This window comes from Crocodylus siamensis, chromosome 3 (genome assembly GCF_052110815.1).
Source record: "Crocodylus siamensis isolate JL-2025a chromosome 3, ASM5211081v1, whole genome shotgun sequence".
Taxonomy (NCBI): Eukaryota; Metazoa; Chordata; order Crocodylia; family Crocodylidae; genus Crocodylus; species Crocodylus siamensis.
Genome location: NC_143397.1, coordinates 257,805,538 through 257,822,926, shown reverse-complemented (window position 1 = coordinate 257,822,926; position 17,389 = coordinate 257,805,538). Strand labels below are relative to the sequence as shown.

At 56.3% G+C, this 17,389-nt stretch overlaps 4 non-coding genes across 4 annotated transcripts; 2 read left to right on the top strand and 2 right to left on the bottom strand.

Annotated features, from left to right (window-relative positions):
• Positions 1–2,241: 2,241 nt before the first annotated feature.
• TRNAR-ACG (transfer RNA arginine (anticodon ACG)) lies at positions 2,242–2,314 on the bottom strand. Its single transcript has one exon. It is a non-coding gene; the product is annotated as a tRNA-Arg (tRNA).
• An 8,118-nt stretch (positions 2,315–10,432) lies between these two features.
• On the bottom strand, positions 10,433–10,505 carry TRNAR-ACG (transfer RNA arginine (anticodon ACG)). Its single transcript has one exon. It is a non-coding gene; the product is annotated as a tRNA-Arg (tRNA).
• Positions 10,506–15,968: 5,463 nt separating this feature from the next.
• TRNAA-UGC (transfer RNA alanine (anticodon UGC)) lies at positions 15,969–16,041 on the top strand. Its single transcript has one exon. It is a non-coding gene; the product is annotated as a tRNA-Ala (tRNA).
• Positions 16,042–16,785: 744 nt separating this feature from the next.
• TRNAH-AUG (transfer RNA histidin (anticodon AUG)) lies at positions 16,786–16,858 on the top strand. Its single transcript has one exon. It is a non-coding gene; the product is annotated as a tRNA-His (tRNA).
• The last annotated feature ends 531 nt before the right edge of the window (positions 16,859–17,389 follow it).

Genomic DNA, 17,389 nt, shown 5'->3' with positions numbered 1-17,389 from the left:
AGCTAGTTCCCAATCTCTGGGCACCTGGCCCGTGGACCACGGTCGCTCGTACAGCCGGGCCAAGGGCACAGCAATGACCCCCGCTATCTCCCTCAATACCGATGGGTGGAGGGCATCAGGACCCGCAGGCTTGCTATTGATGTATTGGTAATGACTGATCGGCGGCGGGGGGGAACCACGATGCATTCTCAGGTCATGTGTCCAGAGCTTGCTAATGCTGGCCTAAATAGACACTCGAGTGCTGGCGTGATGTGAGCTGGTACTGACCCCATGAATGAAGGACAGCTGGGGATCAGGAAAGGGAGGGCCCCATGCGCAGGCTTCTTCATGCACAGCTCTTGGGAACAAGAAGGCAGGTGCGTGGGCCCTAGCAGACAGGCCTGTGGCCACCAAACCAGTCTGTGGGCAGAGCCAAAGGTGCCCTCCGCCTAGGCACAGTTTCTGTTTCCACCCCCATGCCAGCACGTTCGGACTGGCAGGCTCCCAGAGCTGGAGCGGCGGGACCTACCTCATGCCCAGCCTTCCTGCATTGCCCAAGCACAAGGGGGGCCCAAGAGCCTGCTGGCGAGCTCTACGCCCACCCACCTGCACCCCATGAGCCACCAGGAAGGTAAGGGGGCACTGGGTTCTGCACAGAGCACCAAGAAACGAGTTCAGCCTTCACCAGGCCCTGGGTGCCCTTGGGCATTCATGGGGTTGGGGCACATTTGAAAACGTGTCTGACTACAGATCAGAAGATGGTCGGCTTGACTCCCGATTGGCTCGTGTTTCCCCGTTCCTTGGTTGAGCCAGGAGCGCTCATGTGCATCCCGCTTGCCCTTGCTTGGTGAGCTGCACCCCACCCCTCATGCAAAAAAAGAGGCCTCCTGCGAGGAACGTGCCCCTCCATTGCAGCTCTGTACCTCTTGCACAGGTGTGCCGGCATAAAATGCAACAGGCGCTGGTGGAGAACATGGGCGTCGATCATACTACCTGTCACATGCGAAGCGAGGGCTCTACCATCTGAGCTAATTCCTCAAAAGGAGGATGGATCAAAAGATTTGTTGTGTCTTTGTACAAACATAAAATGGGAGCGCCTCCCCGCTCCCCGCCAGGAAGGGCAGGTTCCCTGTGTGCCTGCCAGGCAGCTGCTGCTGAACTCACCCGGCTTCCTTGGCATATGCAGGGTGCGCCTGGGGGCATGAACGCCACTGAGGGTCATGCAGCCACCACTGTAGTCCCCCAGCACCTTTGGCCAGGCTGGGGCCAGGGTCGTCTGGAGCGGGGGATGAGGCTTTGGGCAGAGACAAAGATGCCGAAGGGACTGGCCCAGGGGCCATAAAGGAAAGCATGCCCACGTGGAGGGCACCATCGGCTCTGCCCAAAGCCTGGTGTGTTTGTGTCCGCCAAGCCAACCCTGGTCCCAGCCTGTCCCACAGTGATGAGGAACCACAGTGCCGGCTGCATGAAGTGCTCATGCCCTCTGGATCGCCCTGGACATGCCAAGGAGGTTAGATGAGCCCTGCCACAGCCCCCTGGCCGGCAGAGGGAACCTGCCCATGCCTGGTGTAGGGGGGCCTCTCATTTTGTGTTTGCCCAAGGACTCAATTAATCTTAAGACACCGCCACGGGTAGAGGAATGAGCTCAGATGCAGCGCTGAAAGGCAGGTGCTTTGGTGGGATGGGGACAGTGCTGCAACCCTGCCTGGGCCAGAAACGGGGCCAGTGGGGATATGGAGCTGGAGCTTGTTCCCCCCACAAAGCTAGCCCCAGGCTTGGCCAGTTCATTGGTACTGGGGAACCGCAGCGCAGCCTACGTGACACCAAGATGGGCAGAAGGGTGAAGCTGGGGCTGCGTCTACCTTCATCTCAGGGGTGCTCATGCCCTCTGGCTCGTCCCAGATGGCCAAGTGGGCCCAGCCGCAGCCCCTGGCGTTGGCAGAGGGAGCCTGCCTTCGCCTGGCGGGGGGCCTCCAATGTCCTGTTTGCCCAGGACCCCAGACAAGCCTCACCACTCTTGGGGAATTGGCTCTGGTGGTAGAGCGCTTGCTTAGTATGCAAGAGGGAGTGGAATTGGTGCTTCCCTTCTCCAGCAGCTTGCCTTGCCTTTTATCCCAGCCTGCCCCTGCTCCAGCTGAAACAGGGGCTGGGCATGCTCTTCCGTACCTCCTTGGAGGACTGTTTGGCTGCATGAGGGTGTGGAGCAGCTGAGCAAGAGGCAGGCACAACAGAGGTCCTGGCTCAGAAAAGAAGGCCTCGCTACGAGCCAGGTAGGAGTCGAACCTACACTCTCCTGATCCGTAGTCAGGCGCGGTATCCATTGCGCCACTGGCCCACAGGTGCCAGGGGAAGGGCGAGCCCACTTCCAGCTGCTCTGTCTACAGTCCTGTGCCCACTTCCCCCTTGGCGACTCATGGGGGATGCAGGCGGGTGGGCATAGAGCTTGTCAGCAGGATCGTTGGTCCCCGGTCTGCTTGGGCCAGGCAGCAAGGCTGCCCATGAGATGGGGCCCACTGCTCCAGTACTGCCAGGCTGCCAGTGTGACGGCGCTGGCACGGGGGCAGAAATGGAAGTCATGCCTGGGTAGAGAGCACCTTTGGCTCTCTCTAAAGCTTGGTGTGCCCCCCCCAGCCGACCCTGGCTCCAGCCCCCTGGCATTCACAGGGGGAACCTGAGCTGGCCTGGCAGGGCGGCCTCCAATTTTCTGTTTGCCCAGAGCCCCAATACACCTTATAGCAACAGGGGAATTCGCTTAGATGTGTCACCCGAATGGTTCTCCGAGATGTACCACCTCTCCACTTGCAGGTGCACAAACACTGGGAGAGCTGTAGGGACCCTCCTTCCCTATCAAGCAGAGCCAGATCACCAACAAGGACTTCAACATACACCTTTTAATGAGAGGAACCGTGCTGGGAACATAACATATATAAACCGCCGGGTACAGGGGACTCTACAATGCTCTGAGTGGATGGGAATCAATAAAGGTTAGGCATTCGCGTCTGTAGACCCATCCATCGAGTTAACAAAAGACAGGTTTAACAAAATATTGTGTTGTTTGCATTTGATAAATGGTACCGATTGGCAAAATATAGAGTGCACAAAAATAGAAACATCAAATACCAACGGGTACAGGGTGTAGGTACCTGACGGGAGGAAAAACACAATGACCCCCTCCACTCCAACAAGGATTTCTCCACTGGCACTTCAGTGACCCAACTTGACCCAGGCAAGACTGGGACTCACATAGTAGGTAGTGACGCTACGACACAGCTACCCCTGTACTAACCAGCCTGGGCTGGTAGCGTTCGGGAAGCCCCAGCCTGACATGGAGCTGCCCTGCCTCTTGCTGGACAGACTGGGAGTGGAGCTGGCAGCCTCTCGGGTCACTGCACAGCTTTCTGCTGGACCCAGCCAGGCAGCCTCTCTTGCTTGCCGCAGCCTCTTGCTGGGGATCCTGGGGCACAGCAGGGAGCCTCTCCTGCCGGCCGTGCTGCGCTGCCCGCAGGTCCCACTGCTTCAGGTACCTCTGGGGCAACTGCAACTGCTCCCACCTCGCTGGCCCAGCTCTTGCCGGCTCTTTGAAGCTCCTTCCTCATTGTCCCTCACAGGTCTCCTGCGAGTCAGCTGCGCTACTCCTTTTATCCTCCTGCAGGGGACCCGAGGGGGATAAAAGGGACGTGGAGGCTGAGTCTCTGGGACCTGATTGGTGAGGATAGGGAATCCCAAGTCCTCTAATCATCGTTTCCCCTTTCAAAACCCCTGGGCCAAATCACTACCAGCTTGCCGGTCACAGAGGCTATAATGGGGAAGTTTGAAACAGCCTCTCTCATCTGACAGGCAGATCAAGGTCACAATCCCGGGAGGGCTGCGGGGGCTGTGCCGGCCCTGCTGGGGCTGCGGGTCCCCCTCTGCCTGCCAGATGAGGGAGGGATGCTGGCTGGGACCGGGGAGCAAGGGGAAGGGACCTGAGCCCCATCACTCCGTTCCCCTCCCCAGCACTGGATCGATCGGGGAAGGGAACTGGGAAGGAGCTGAGCACTACCACGGTTCTGGGGAAAGAAACTGAGCCCAGCTGGGGTCCGCCCAGCTGGGGTTGGGAATTCAGCCCAGCTCAGCTGGGTTGCCTTCTCCCCCCGCCCCGCCATAAGACTGTAGCACTGGGGAGGGAAACTGTGCAATTGGGCATTTGTTATGTTGTGACTAGTCTTGATTTCGAAGACTAGGCTGTTTCGAAGCCCTTCATTACATTTTGATTTCACTGTTTGCAGTTCAAAATGAGTTGAAAGAGTGTCAAGACAAAACAGGCAGTGAAATTTGGCAGAGCCCTAGTGCCTGCTGCTGGCCCTGGCTTGATGAACCACACAACACCCCTCCTGCAGCAGGACAGTACCCCTGGGATGCACATGCCCGGCACCCATTTCTGCTGTAGCATGAGCCTGCTGGCACTGAAAACACCCCACATTACTGGAAGAAGCAGGAATTAATCCCACTGCTTCCCATCTGCTAAACAAGCACTCTACCAACTGAGCTAAGTCCCCAGAAGTTAGGCGGGGGGTTGCTCTGGGCCAACTGAAAATTGGAGGCCTCCCACCAGGTAAGGACAGGTTCCCTGTGCAAATGCCTGAGGGCTGGAGCCGGGGTCGGCTTGATGGGGCAGGAGACACATGAGGCTGTGGACAGAGCCAAAGGAGCCCTCCACCTAGGCATAACGTCCACTTGCCCCCCATGCCAGCCCCTTCAGACTGGCAGCCTCAGCGCAACGAAGCAGGTGTCCCCATCTCGTGCCCAGCCTTGCTACCTTGCCCAAGCAGAACAGGGGCCGTGTAGCCTGCTGGTGAGCATAACGCTCACCCACCTGCATCCACGTGACCACCGAGAGGGGAAGCGGGCTCGGGGCTCTGGACAGAGGACCTGGAAGTGGGATCTCCCTTCCAGAGCAGCGGTAGCATGGGCGTGCTGGGACAAGAGGCAGCGCAAGGGGCCGGAGAATGTGGGCATGGCTCCCGCTACCGCTCATATGCTTAGTAACCACTCTACCTCTGAGCTAATTCCCTGCTAGTTTGAGGTCTTTTGGGGCCCTGAGCAAACAGAAAATTGGAGGCCCCCCACACCAGGCGACAGCAGGTTTCCTCTGCAAATGGCAGAGGGCTGCGGCTGGGCCCACCCGGCCCCCTTGGCACTTCTCGGGCAAGCCAGAGAGCATAAACACTGCTGAAGTGAAGGCAGCCTGTCTCATGTTTCCTTTTTTTCCTGAGCAAAGAGCTCTCTTGTGTCTGCCCTTGCCCTTATTTGCTGAGCTGCACCACACCCTCATGCAGCAAAACCAGCCTCCTAGGAGGCACAAACCCATGCGCCAGCCCCTCGTTCTGCTGCAGATGCAGCATGCTGGAACAAACAGCAACTCAAACTGTGGGAGCATGCAGGCATCAATCCCACAACCTCTCGTATCATAGATGAGCTAACTCTACTGCTAGGTTCAGGTCTTTGGGAGTCCCCGGGAGGGAAGGTGGGCTTGGGGCTGTGGACAGAGCACCTTGACGTAGTCTCACCCTTCAGCAGTCACTGGCGAAGCGTCCTAGTTGTGGGCCAGTGGTCCAATTTTATGTTTGTCCAAGGACTCAAGAAATCTTTGGCTGTTTCCCAAAAGTAGGGGAATTGGCTCAGGTGGTCTGGCGTGCGCTTTGCATGGGAGAGGTGGCGGGATCAATGACCCTTTTGTGCCTCCCGCTTGCACACAGGACGTGGGCACACTGGAAGGATGCAACAGGCTACAATCAGACCTAGACAGGTTACAAGGGCGGGCGGATGAGAAATGGATGGGTTTCAACACAGGCAAGTGCAAGGTGATGCACCTGGGGAGGAAGAACCGGCACCATACCTACAGGTTGGGGAACTCCCCTCTTGTCAGCACGGAGGCGGAAAAGGATCTGGGGGTCATCATTGACTCCAAGATGAACATGGGCCGGCAGCGTGGAGAGGCAGTTCGGAAGGCCAACCGCACCTTGTCGTGCATGCACAGATGCATCTCGAGCAGGGCCAAAGAGGTGATCCTCCCCCTCTGTGCGGCACTGGTCAGGCCGCAGCTGGAGTACTGCGTCCAGTTCTGGGCGCCGCACTGCAGGAGGGATGTGGACAGCATGGAGAGGGTCCAGAGGAGGCCACTCGCATGGTCGGGGGCAGCAGGGCGGGCCCTACGAGGAGAGGTGACAGGACCTGAACCTGTTCAGCCTCCAAAAGAGAAGGCTGAGGGGGGATCTAGTGGCCTGTTACAAACTAGTCTGAGGGGACCAGCAGGCACTGGGGGAGTCCCTGTTCCCCCGGGCACTACCAGGAGTGACCAGGAATAACGGTCACAAGCTGGCAGCGGGGAGATTCAGACTCGACATCAGGAGGCGCGAGTTCCCGGTCAGGGCGGCTAGGGTCTGGGACCAACTTCCAAGAGAAGTGGTGCTGGCCCCTACCCTGGGAGGCTTTAAGAGGAGGCTGGATGAACACCTTGCTGGGGTCGTTTAACCCCAGTACTCTTTCTTGCCCTTTGCAGGGGGTCACTTGATGACGTACTCAGGTCTGTTCTGACCCCAGAAACTATGAAACGATGAGTCCCGTGGCTCTCAGCCTGAACTGTTTTCCTGACCTCTGATGATGTGTGAGGCTGTCCTGTGGCATTTGCCCTCACCTGAAGGCTGCTTTCTGCTTGTCCAGGAGTCCAGGGCCAGCCTCAGCAGCAGGGGAAGTAGCTCAGATGGTAGAGCGCTCGCTTAGCATGCGAGAGGTAGTGGGATCGATGCCTGCCTTCTCCAGCAGCTTGGGCTCCTTTTGGTCCTGGCCAGTCCACACTGCAGCTGAAGTTGGGGCTTGGCGTGTTACTCTCTGCCTCCTAGGAGGACTGTTATGCTGCATGAGGGGTGTGGTGTGGCTCAGCGGGCAAGGGCAAGGGCAAGGGCAAGGGCCAGGGGCATACACAAGAGAGCTCTTGGCTGGGAAAAAGAAAGGCAATAGAAAGCAGGCAGAAGTCAAGCCAACAACCTTCCAACACAGAGTGAAATGCATTATCCATGGTGCCACTGGCCCACGATTGCCCGTGTGCTCCCAGCTGCAGGTGAGTGTTGAACCCACTGCCTGGTGCTCTGCCCGGGACCGGTCGAGTCGGGCCAGCCACAGCCCCCTGGCAGGCACAGAGGGAACCTGCCCTTGCGTGGTGCGGTGGGGCCTCCAATTCTCTCTTAGCCCAAGGACTCAATTAATCTTAAGCCAACAAGGCCAAAGCTGACCCTGGCCTCAACCAATCCAATGGTGCTGGGGGCCTGCAGCTCGGGTTATGTGACAACCAGCTGGGCAGAGGGGCCAGGCTGGGGTTAGGGCCACCTTCGTCTCAGTGGCTCAAGCCCTCTGGATCGCCCCAGATGTGCCGAGGAGGCCAAATGTGCCCAGCTGCAGCCCCCTGGCATTCAGGGAAGAAACCTGCCTTTGCTTGGTGGGGGGCTTCTCTTTCCCCAGGACCCCACAACCCTTTAAGCAGCTGGGCAATTAGCTCAGGTGGTGCAGCACTTGCGGAGCCTACAGGAAGTAGCAGGATTGATGCCTGCCTTCTCCAGCCACTTGGGCAGCCTTTTGTCCCTGCATGCCCACACTGCAGCGGAAATGGGGGCTTGGCATGTTCCTCTGGGCCACCTTGGAGGACTGTTTTGCTGCATGGGGGGTGTGGTGCCGCTCAGCCAACAGGGACAAGAGGCAGGCACAGCAAACCTCTTGGCTCCATGAAAAGCTTTCCCTTCAAACAAGGAAGGAGTTGAACCCATAAACTTCCGATCCAGCGTCAGAGGCATTATCCATTGTACCACTGGCACACAACTCCCATGCCCTCCCAGCCGCTGGTGAAGAGGGAGACCACTTCCAGGTGCTCTGTCCACAGCCCCAAGCCCACTCTCCCTCCTGGCAGCTCCAAAAGACCTGAAACTAGCAGTGGAGTTAGCTCATCTAGCTGGTGAGGGGTAGCGGGATCGATGCCTGCATGTTCCCACAGCTTGAGTTGCCGTTTGTTCCAGCATGCTGTAGCTGCAGCTGAGAAAGGGGCTGGCGCATGGGTTTCTGCCTCAAGGATTTTCCCCAAGACCGATATGAGGTGCATAGGCCTATAGTTTCCTGGGTCCTCCTTTCTCCCTTTCTTATAAATGGGGACCACATTAGCTAGTTCCCAATCTCTGGGCACCTGGCCCGTGGACCACGGTCGCTCGTACAGCCGGGCCAAGGGCACAGCAATGACCCCCGCTATCTCCCTCAATACCGATGGGTGGAGGGCATCAGGACCCGCAGGCTTGCTATTGATGTATTGGTAATGACTGATCGGCGGCGGGGGGGAACCACGATGCATTCTCAGGTCATGTGTCCAGAGCTTGCTAATGCTGGCCTAAATAGACACTCGAGTGCTGGCGTGATGTGAGCTGGTACTGACCCCATGAATGAAGGACAGCTGGGGATCAGGAAAGGGAGGGCCCCATGCGCAGGCTTCTTCATGCACAGCTCTTGGGAACAAGAAGGCAGGTGCGTGGGCCCTAGCAGACAGGCCTGTGGCCACCAAACCAGTCTGTGGGCAGAGCCAAAGGTGCCCTCCGCCTAGGCACAGTTTCTGTTTCCACCCCCATGCCAGCACGTTCGGACTGGCAGGCTCCCAGAGCTGGAGCGGCGGGACCTACCTCATGCCCAGCCTTCCTGCATTGCCCAAGCACAAGGGGGGCCCAAGAGCCTGCTGGCGAGCTCTACGCCCACCCACCTGCACCCCATGAGCCACCAGGAAGGTAAGGGGGCACTGGGTTCTGCACAGAGCACCAAGAAACGAGTTCAGCCTTCACCAGGCCCTGGGTGCCCTTGGGCATTCATGGGGTTGGGGCACATTTGAAAACGTGTCTGACTACAGATCAGAAGATGGTCGGCTTGACTCCCGATTGGCTCGTGTTTCCCCGTTCCTTGGTTGAGCCAGGAGCGCTCATGTGCATCCCGCTTGCCCTTGCTTGGTGAGCTGCACCCCACCCCTCATGCAAAAAAAGAGGCCTCCTGCGAGGAACGTGCCCCTCCATTGCAGCTCTGTACCTCTTGCACAGGTGTGCCGGCATAAAATGCAACAGGCGCTGGTGGAGAACATGGGCGTCGATCATACTACCTGTCACATGCGAAGCGAGGGCTCTACCATCTGAGCTAATTCCTCAAAAGGAGGATGGATCAAAAGATTTGTTGTGTCTTTGTACAAACATAAAATGGGAGCGCCTCCCCGCTCCCCGCCAGGAAGGGCAGGTTCCCTGTGTGCCTGCCAGGCAGCTGCTGCTGAACTCACCCGGCTTCCTTGGCATATGCAGGGTGCGCCTGGGGGCATGAACGCCACTGAGGGTCATGCAGCCACCACTGTAGTCCCCCAGCACTGTTTGGCCAGGCTGGGGCCAGGGTCGTCTGGAGCGGGGGATGAGGCTTTGGGCAGAGACAAAGATGCCGAAGGGACTGGCCCAGGGGCCATAAAGGAAAGCATGCCCACGTGGAGGGCACCATCGGCTCTGCCCAAAGCCTGGTGTGTTTGTGTCCGCCAAGCCAACCCTGGTCCCAGCCTGTCCCACAGTGATGAGGAACCACAGTGCCGGCTGCATGAAGTGCTCATGCCCTCTGGATCGCCCTGGACATGCCAAGGAGGTTAGATGAGCCCTGCCACAGCCCCCTGGCCGGCAGAGGGAACCTGCCCATGCCTGGTGTAGGGGGGCCTCTCATTTTGTGTTTGCCCAAGGACTCAATTAATCTTAAGACACCGCCACGGGTAGAGGAATGAGCTCAGATGCAGCGCTGAAAGGCAGGTGCTTTGGTGGGATGGGGACAGTGCTGCTGGGACAGGAGAGGACAACCCCCTGCAACCCTGCCTGGGCCAGAAACGGGGCCAGTGGGGATATGGAGCTGGAGCTTGTTCCCCCCACAAAGCTAGCCCCAGGCTTGGCCAGTTCATTGGTACTGGGGAACCGCAGCGCAGCCTACGTGACACCAAGATGGGCAGAAGGGTGAAGCTGGGGCTGCGTCTACCTTCATCTCAGGGGTGCTCATGCCCTCTGGCTCGTCCCAGATGGCCAAGTGGGCCCAGCCGCAGCCCCTGGCGTTCGCAGAGGGAGCCTGCCTTCGCCTGGCGGGGGGCCTCCAATGTCCTGTTTGCCCAGGACCCCAGACAAGCCTCACCACTCTTGGGGAATTGGCTCTGGTGGTAGAGCGCTTGCTTAGTATGCAAGAGGGAGTGGAATTGGTGCTTCCCTTCTCCAGCAGCTTGCCTTGCCTTTTATCCCAGCCTGCCCCTGCTCCAGCTGAAACAGGGGCTGGGCATGCTCTTCCGTACCTCCTTGGAGGACTGTTTGGCTGCATGAGGGTGTGGAGCAGCTGAGCAAGAGGCAGGCACAACAGAGGTCCTGGCTCAGAAAAGAAGGCCTCGCTACGAGCCAGGTAGGAGTCGAACCTACACTCTCCTGATCCGTAGTCAGGCGCGGTATCCATTGCGCCACTGGCCCATGGCTGCCAGGCCCTCCTGGCTCCTGGGGAAGGGCGAGCCCACTTCCAGCTGCTCTGTCTACAGTCCTGTGCCCACTTCCCCCTTGGCGACTCATGGGGGATGCAGGCGGGTGGGCATAGAGCTTGTCAGCAGGATCGTTGGTCCCCGGTCTGCTTGGGCCAGGCAGCAAGGCTGCCCATGAGATGGGGCCCACTGCTCCAGTACTGCCAGGCTGCCAGTGTGACGGCGCTGGCACGGGGGCAGAAATGGAAGTCATGCCTGGGTAGAGAGCACCTTTGGCTCTCTCTAAAGCTTGGTGTGCCCCCCCCAGCCGACCCTGGCTCCAGCCCCCTGGCATTCACAGGGGGAACCTGAGCTGGCCTGGCAGGGCGGCCTCCAATTTTCTGTTTGCCCAGAGCCCCAATACACCTTATAGCAACAGGGGAATTCGCTTAGATGTGTCACCCGAATGGTTCTCCGAGATGTACCACCTCTCCACTTGCAGGTGCACAAACACTGGGAGAGCTGTAGGGACCCTCCTTCCCTATCAAGCAGAGCCAGATCACCAACAAGGACTTCAACATACACCTTTTAATGAGAGGAACCGTGCTGGGAACATAACATATATAAACCGCCGGCTACAGGGGACTCTACAATTCTCCGAGTGGATGGGGATCAATAAAGGTTAGGCATTCGCGTCTGTAGACCCATCCATCGAGTTAACAAAAGACAAGTTTAACAAAATATTGTGTTGTTTGCATTTTATAAATGGTACCGATTGGCAAAATATAGAGTGCACAAAAATAGAAACATCAAATACCAACGGAGAATGTGGGCATGGCTCCCGCTACCGCTCATATGCTTAGTAACCACTCTACCTCTGAGCTAATTCCCTGCTAGTTTGAGGTCTTTTGGGGCCCTGAGCAAACAGAAAATTGGAGGCCCCCCACACCAGGCGACAGCAGGTTTCCTCTGCAAATGCCAGAGGGCTGCGGCTGGTCTTGTGGCAGAAAGCCACCTTGGTTTCTCCCCAAAATCTCTGGCCAGCGACAATGTGATGAAATTTTCCCAGCATAGAGGAGTCACACCTCAGCCTGTGTCTTTAGGTAACCTGAGTTGGCAGCAGTTTTGAGGGAGGGGGAAACCTGCTCCCTCTGCCTACGGGACTGGCATCAGCCACCTGGGTGAGGGGCATCTATGTGGGGAGCTGGAATCTGCTTGGTAACAGGTGATGTATTTCAAATTCATTGGCTGACAGCCAACTGGGGCTGACCTCCACTGGACCAGGTGAATGAGGTCACGCTGTCTATATAGGTTAGGGGCGGGAAGAAGGCTGTCTCTCTTTTCGGGCATGAGGTGAAGGAGCAGCAAAGCAGGGGAGTCACAGAAGCCTTACCATCTGGACCTAGCTCTCTCTCTCACCCCAAGACTCCAGAGGGGAATTGCACCAGCCTCTGGAAGATGCTTGTGAGTAAGCTACTCAATCGGATTAGATATCTAGCTGGCAGTAACACAGATGCGTGATCAAAGGGCTACCTCAGCCACACTGTTTGCTCTTTAGGATTTCTAAGATATTGCTCAACCCTGTACCCTAGTTTCCCCTACCCCTGTAATCAATAAAGTTCTCCTTTTCGACTGGTGTTGGAGACTTATTGAGGGGTGGGTCTAAATTACGCCAGAGAGACCCCTTAGGTCTGCGGACTAAGGGAGACTTTACTTTTTCCCCCCTACTTGGGGAAGTGCCCCAACTGCCTGTACTGGGTCGAGTACCCATCGGACTATTAGGCCTGTGTTTCCCCGAGGACACAGGGCTGAGACAGTCCCTTCTCGGGGTGGTGGTGGCAACATTACCCCCTGGCTAGTGAGTGTGCTCCAGGAAGGGGGTTGGCTGGACGTAAGACGCCTCTAGGGAGGCATTCGGAGCCTGGAAGGTGGTCGGGCGCAAAGAGGTGGGTAGCTTAACACAGGAGCGCCCCCTACTGGCCCGTCACAGGCCTACCCAGCCTCCATGGCACATCTCGGGGAAACCAGAGAGCATAAACACTGCTGAAATGAAGGCAGCCTGTCTCATGTTTCCTTTTTTTTCCTGAGCAAAGAGCTTTCTTGTGTCTGCCCTTGCCCTTATTTGCTGAGCTGCACCACACCCTCATGCAGCAAAAGCAATAAATGGTTTCCAATAAGTTGTTGGCCACTTCTCAATTGTAGAGGAATTAGCTCAGATGGTAGGGTGTTTGCTTTGTATGTGAGAGGTGGTGGGATCAATGCCTCCCTTTTCCTGCAGTTCCTCTTGTCTTCTATCCTGGCACACCTGTGCAAGAGGTACAGAGCTGCAATGGAGGGGCATGTTCCTTGCAGAAGGGCTCTTTTTTTGCATGAGGGGTGTGGTGCGGCTCCCCAAGCAAGGGCAAGCGGGAGGCACAAAAGCGCTCCTGGCTCGGAAAAGGAACAGGGTGACACGAGCCAATCAGGAATCAAACCGACTGTCTTCTGATCTGTAGTCAGACACGTTATCAATTGTGCCCCGACCACATGAATGCCCATGGGCACCCAGGGCCTTGTGAAGGGTAGGCCTACTTCCTGGTGCTCTGTGCAGAGCCCAGTGCCCCCTTACCTTCCTGGTGGCTCATGGGGCACAGGCGGGTGTATGTAGAGCTTGCCAGCAGGCTCTTGGCTCCCCATTGTGCTCGGGCAATGCAGCAAGGCTGGGCATGAAGTGGGTCCCACCGCTGCAGCTCTGGGAGCCTGCCAGTCCAAAGGTGCTGGCATGGGAGTGGAAACAGAAATTGTGCCTGGGTGGAGGGCAACTTTGGCTCTGCCCAAAGACTGGTTTGGTGGCCATAGGCCTGTGTGCCAGGGCCCATGCATCTGCCTTGTCCTTCCCAAGAGCTGTGCATGAAAAAGGCTGTGAATGGAGGCCTGCAAGAATTGAGGCCAGTGCAGCATGCTGCCTTGAGTCACCCTTGGGCCCACAGCCTCATCCTCCTTCAATAGCTCAGTTGAGAGAGTATTGGGCTGTTAGTTGGCTTTGTATTAATATCCTTATGTCTCACCTTATGTGAGAGGTAGTGGGATCGCTGCCCGCCTTCTCCAGCAGCTTGTGTTTCCTTTTATCCTGGCGTGTCCACACTAAGGTTGCAGTGCCGCAATGCAGGTGCTGTGCTGGGATGGGGACAGGGCTGCTGGGAGCCCATTAGGAGACTTGTCTTTAACACAGAAGCAAAAAAGTCATTGGCGATCTCAGCCTTGTCCCCCCGTCTGTCACTAATTGCTCCTGCTTGTTCGGGAGGCATCCCATGCTGCTCTGCACCTTCCTTTTACTCTCTAGATACCTAAAAATGATTTTTTGGTACCTTTAATTTGTGTTGCCAGCCTCAGCTCTGCAGTTGGTTTGGCCTTTCTTACTGCCTCTCTGCAAGTCTGATAACTACTTCCAAGTGAGAAATGCTGAGTTGCTTCCACAGCTTCCAAACCTCCAAAGCCTAAGTGACTCAAGAGCAGCAGTCACTAAGATGCAGCATTTCATGGGAGTTTGTTTATTCATCATCCTTGCGGATGGGGACGTACCGTGGGGGACATGAACTAGGTCCTTCCAGACAATGATGAATATATACTTTAAAAGAAGGGGCCTGTAAGTATAACATCAAGCTGTTAGGGAAGGACATTTCTCACTGCCTGGGAAATTAAGCGAGAGACAGTATCGTTAGGATATTGGATTAGGGAGGCGAAGCACTACAATGGGTTGCCTAACGAGGCAGTGGCATCTCCATCCTTGGAGGTGTTGAAGACCTGGCTAGAAAAAGCCTTGGCTGAGATGATATTGTTGGTGCTCATCCTGCTTTGAGCTGGGGTTTGGACTAGATGTGACCTCCTGAGGTCCCTTCCAGCCCTCGTTTAGTATGATTCCAGGGGTGCATCTACATGGGCATTTACGTAGCATTAAATTTACTGTGCAGTAAGTTACTGCTCAGTAAGGAAAAATAGGCGGGCATCTACACGTGCAGGTGTTAAAGTGCATTAATACTATGTTTGGTCTGACCTGGGTCTAAAGTTAGTCCCAAGTCAGTCCACCATCACAGTGTTACTGTGCAGTAAAGCGTTTACATGTGAGATACTGTGCAGTACCTAATCAGGCATAACTTGGTTCCCTGCATCATGCAGGTGCAATTTATGTGCAAGCTGGCATAAATCACCATATTTACCGCACAGGACGGGTGTGCACATGTAGAAGCGTGCCAGTACTCAGCAATAATTTTTGGTTACTGCACAGTAATTTAGGTTACTATGCACTAAATGTGCATGTGTAGATGTACACTCTCCTGGTCATAATTACATCAGGAAAGACTTTTAGTCTAATAAACTTTCACCTTTGGGGAAGGGGGCAGGAAGTTACACTTGTGGTTTGTGTTCCCTGAGAATCCAGTAGGAGAGGTTGTAAATAGCCAGAAGAGAAATTATACTTAAGCCCTCCCTTGAGAGCAGAGTGGCATCTCCAGTCTTCCTGGGGTGGCTGGAAGCACCAGTAGGGCGAGTAAAGTAGGATGATGGGAGAAATTGCAGAAGGGACTGGCACAAAGCTCAGAGGCAGAAACTGCCTTCTCACCCCTTGAGCTGGGTAGGATTTGCATTCTTGGATTTCGATGCCGGGTAAGAACAGATTTTCTTGTGTTTCCTTGTTCTTATTCTCTGCCTGTATCTCAAGGTAAGGTTACAAGGCCCCAGTAAACTGCAGCTGACCAGGACAATTAGCTCAGGTGTAGAGCACTTGCTTTGAATGTGAGAGGCAATGCCTGCATTCTCCATCAGCCCGTGTTTCCTTTTATCTCGGCATGTCCATGCTAAGCATGCAGCACTGAAATGGAGGGGCACCTTCCGGTGTGCCTTGCAGGAAAGCTTCTTTGCTGCATCTGGGTGTGCTGTAGGCAGGCAGAAAAAGCAGATGCAAGAGGTAGGAGCAAGGGAGCTCTTGGATCCAAAAAAGGTGCAAGGAGCCAGGCAGTAGTCAAACTAACAATCTTCAAATCCCTGAACAAGTTCATTATGCATGGAGCCACAAGCTGGCCCCTCAGCTGTGTGGCCTGTGGCTGGCAGGAGAGGCTCCCCTGCTCCAGGAAGGATCTAAGCAGTGACCTGAGGGGTTCCCAGCCCTGCTTCAAGCTTCTTCAGCAAGAGGCCAGGCAGCTCGACATGAGGCTGGGGCTCTGGGAAGGTCAAGACCCCTAGCAGCTTCAAGTAGTACCAGTGCTGGTAGTTGTGTGGTAGAATTTCTACTTGACAAGCTTAAAGTCTCACTTTAAATCCCAGGCAGGCTGAGTGCTGTGACAATGAGAAATTTTTGGTGCAGTGGAAGGGGGGCATTGTGTTTTCCCCTTTCCCCCCCCTTCCAGGTACCTATACCCAATATCACAGCTAGGACCCTCTGTGAGCAAAACCCAATTAATCTTTAGAGTACAGCCCAATTAATGATTTGCTGTGATGGTACTATGGGGAATTAGCTCAAGTGGTAGAGCGCTTGCTTTGCATGCAAGAGGTAGTGGGATCAATGCCCACATTCTCCAGTGGCTTGGGTTGCTTTTTGCCCCAGCATACCCATGCAGCAGCTGCAGCTGAAATGGGGGCTGGGCCAAAGGGCATGTTCCTCTGTGCCATCACGCATGGGCCAGCGGCAGGCACATGAGAGCTCTTGCCTTGAAAAAAAAGGCAACGTGAGCCAGACAGGAGTTGAATGTACAGTCTTCTGATCCGAAGTCGGAAGTGTTATCCATTGCACCACTGGCCCCAAGCTACCAACTGATGCCCAGCTGTGGTGAAGGATAATTCCACTTCCTGGTGCTCTGCCCAGAGCCCTGTGCCCCTTTCCCTCCTGGCAGCTCGCGGGGATGCGGGCGGGTGGGCGTGCAGCTTGCCAGTGGGCTCTTTGGCCCCCATTTTGTTTGGGCAATGCAATAAAGCTGTGCATGAGGCGGGGCCCACTGCTCCAGCTCTGAGAGGCTGACAGTCTGAAGGGGCTGGCATGGGGGCAGAAACAGAAATCATGGCTAGCTGGAGGGCACCTTTGGATCTGTCCAAAGCCTCATGTCTCCTGTCCCTTGCCATCCAAGCCAACCCTAGCCGCAGCCTGACCCATAGTGTGGGGCACCACAGCACTCACCTGGCTCACCCTGGACATGCCATGGATGTTGGGTCAGCCCAGCTGCATGGCTAGGTTGGGGGCACCTTTGTCTCTGCCCAAAGCCTCATGTGTCCTGTTCCCCACACAAGGCCGACTCTGGCTCCAGGGCTAGGGAGGGTCTGGTACCCATGGGCCAGTGGCGCAATGGATAATGTGTCTGACTATGGATCAGGAGATTGTAGGTTCGACTCCTACCTGGCTCGTAGCAAGGGCTTCTTTTCTGAGCCAGGACCTCTGTTGTGCCTGCCTCTTGCTCAGCTGCTCCACACCCTCATGCAGCCAAACAGTGCCTCCAAGGAGGTACGGAAGAGCAGGGGCAGGCTGGGATAAAAGGGATGCACCAATTCCAGTCCCTCTTGCATACTAAGCAAGGCCTCTACCACCAGAGCCAATTCCCCAAGAGTGGTGAGGCTTGTCTGGGGTCCTGGGCAAACAGGACATTGGAGGCCCCCCGCCAGGCGAAGGCAGGCTCCCTCTGCGAACGCCAGGGGCTGCGGCTGGGCCCACTTGGCCATCTGGGACGAGCCAGAGGGCATGAGCACCCCTGAGATGAAGGTAGACGCAGCCCCAGCTTCACCCTTCTGCCCATCTTGGTGTCACGTAGGCTGCGCTGCGGTTCCCCAGTACCAATGAACTGGCCAAGCCTGGGGCCAGCTTTGTGGGGGGAACAAGCTCCAGCTCCATATCCCCACTGGCCCCGTTTCTGGCCCAGGCAGGGTTGCAGGGGGTTGTCC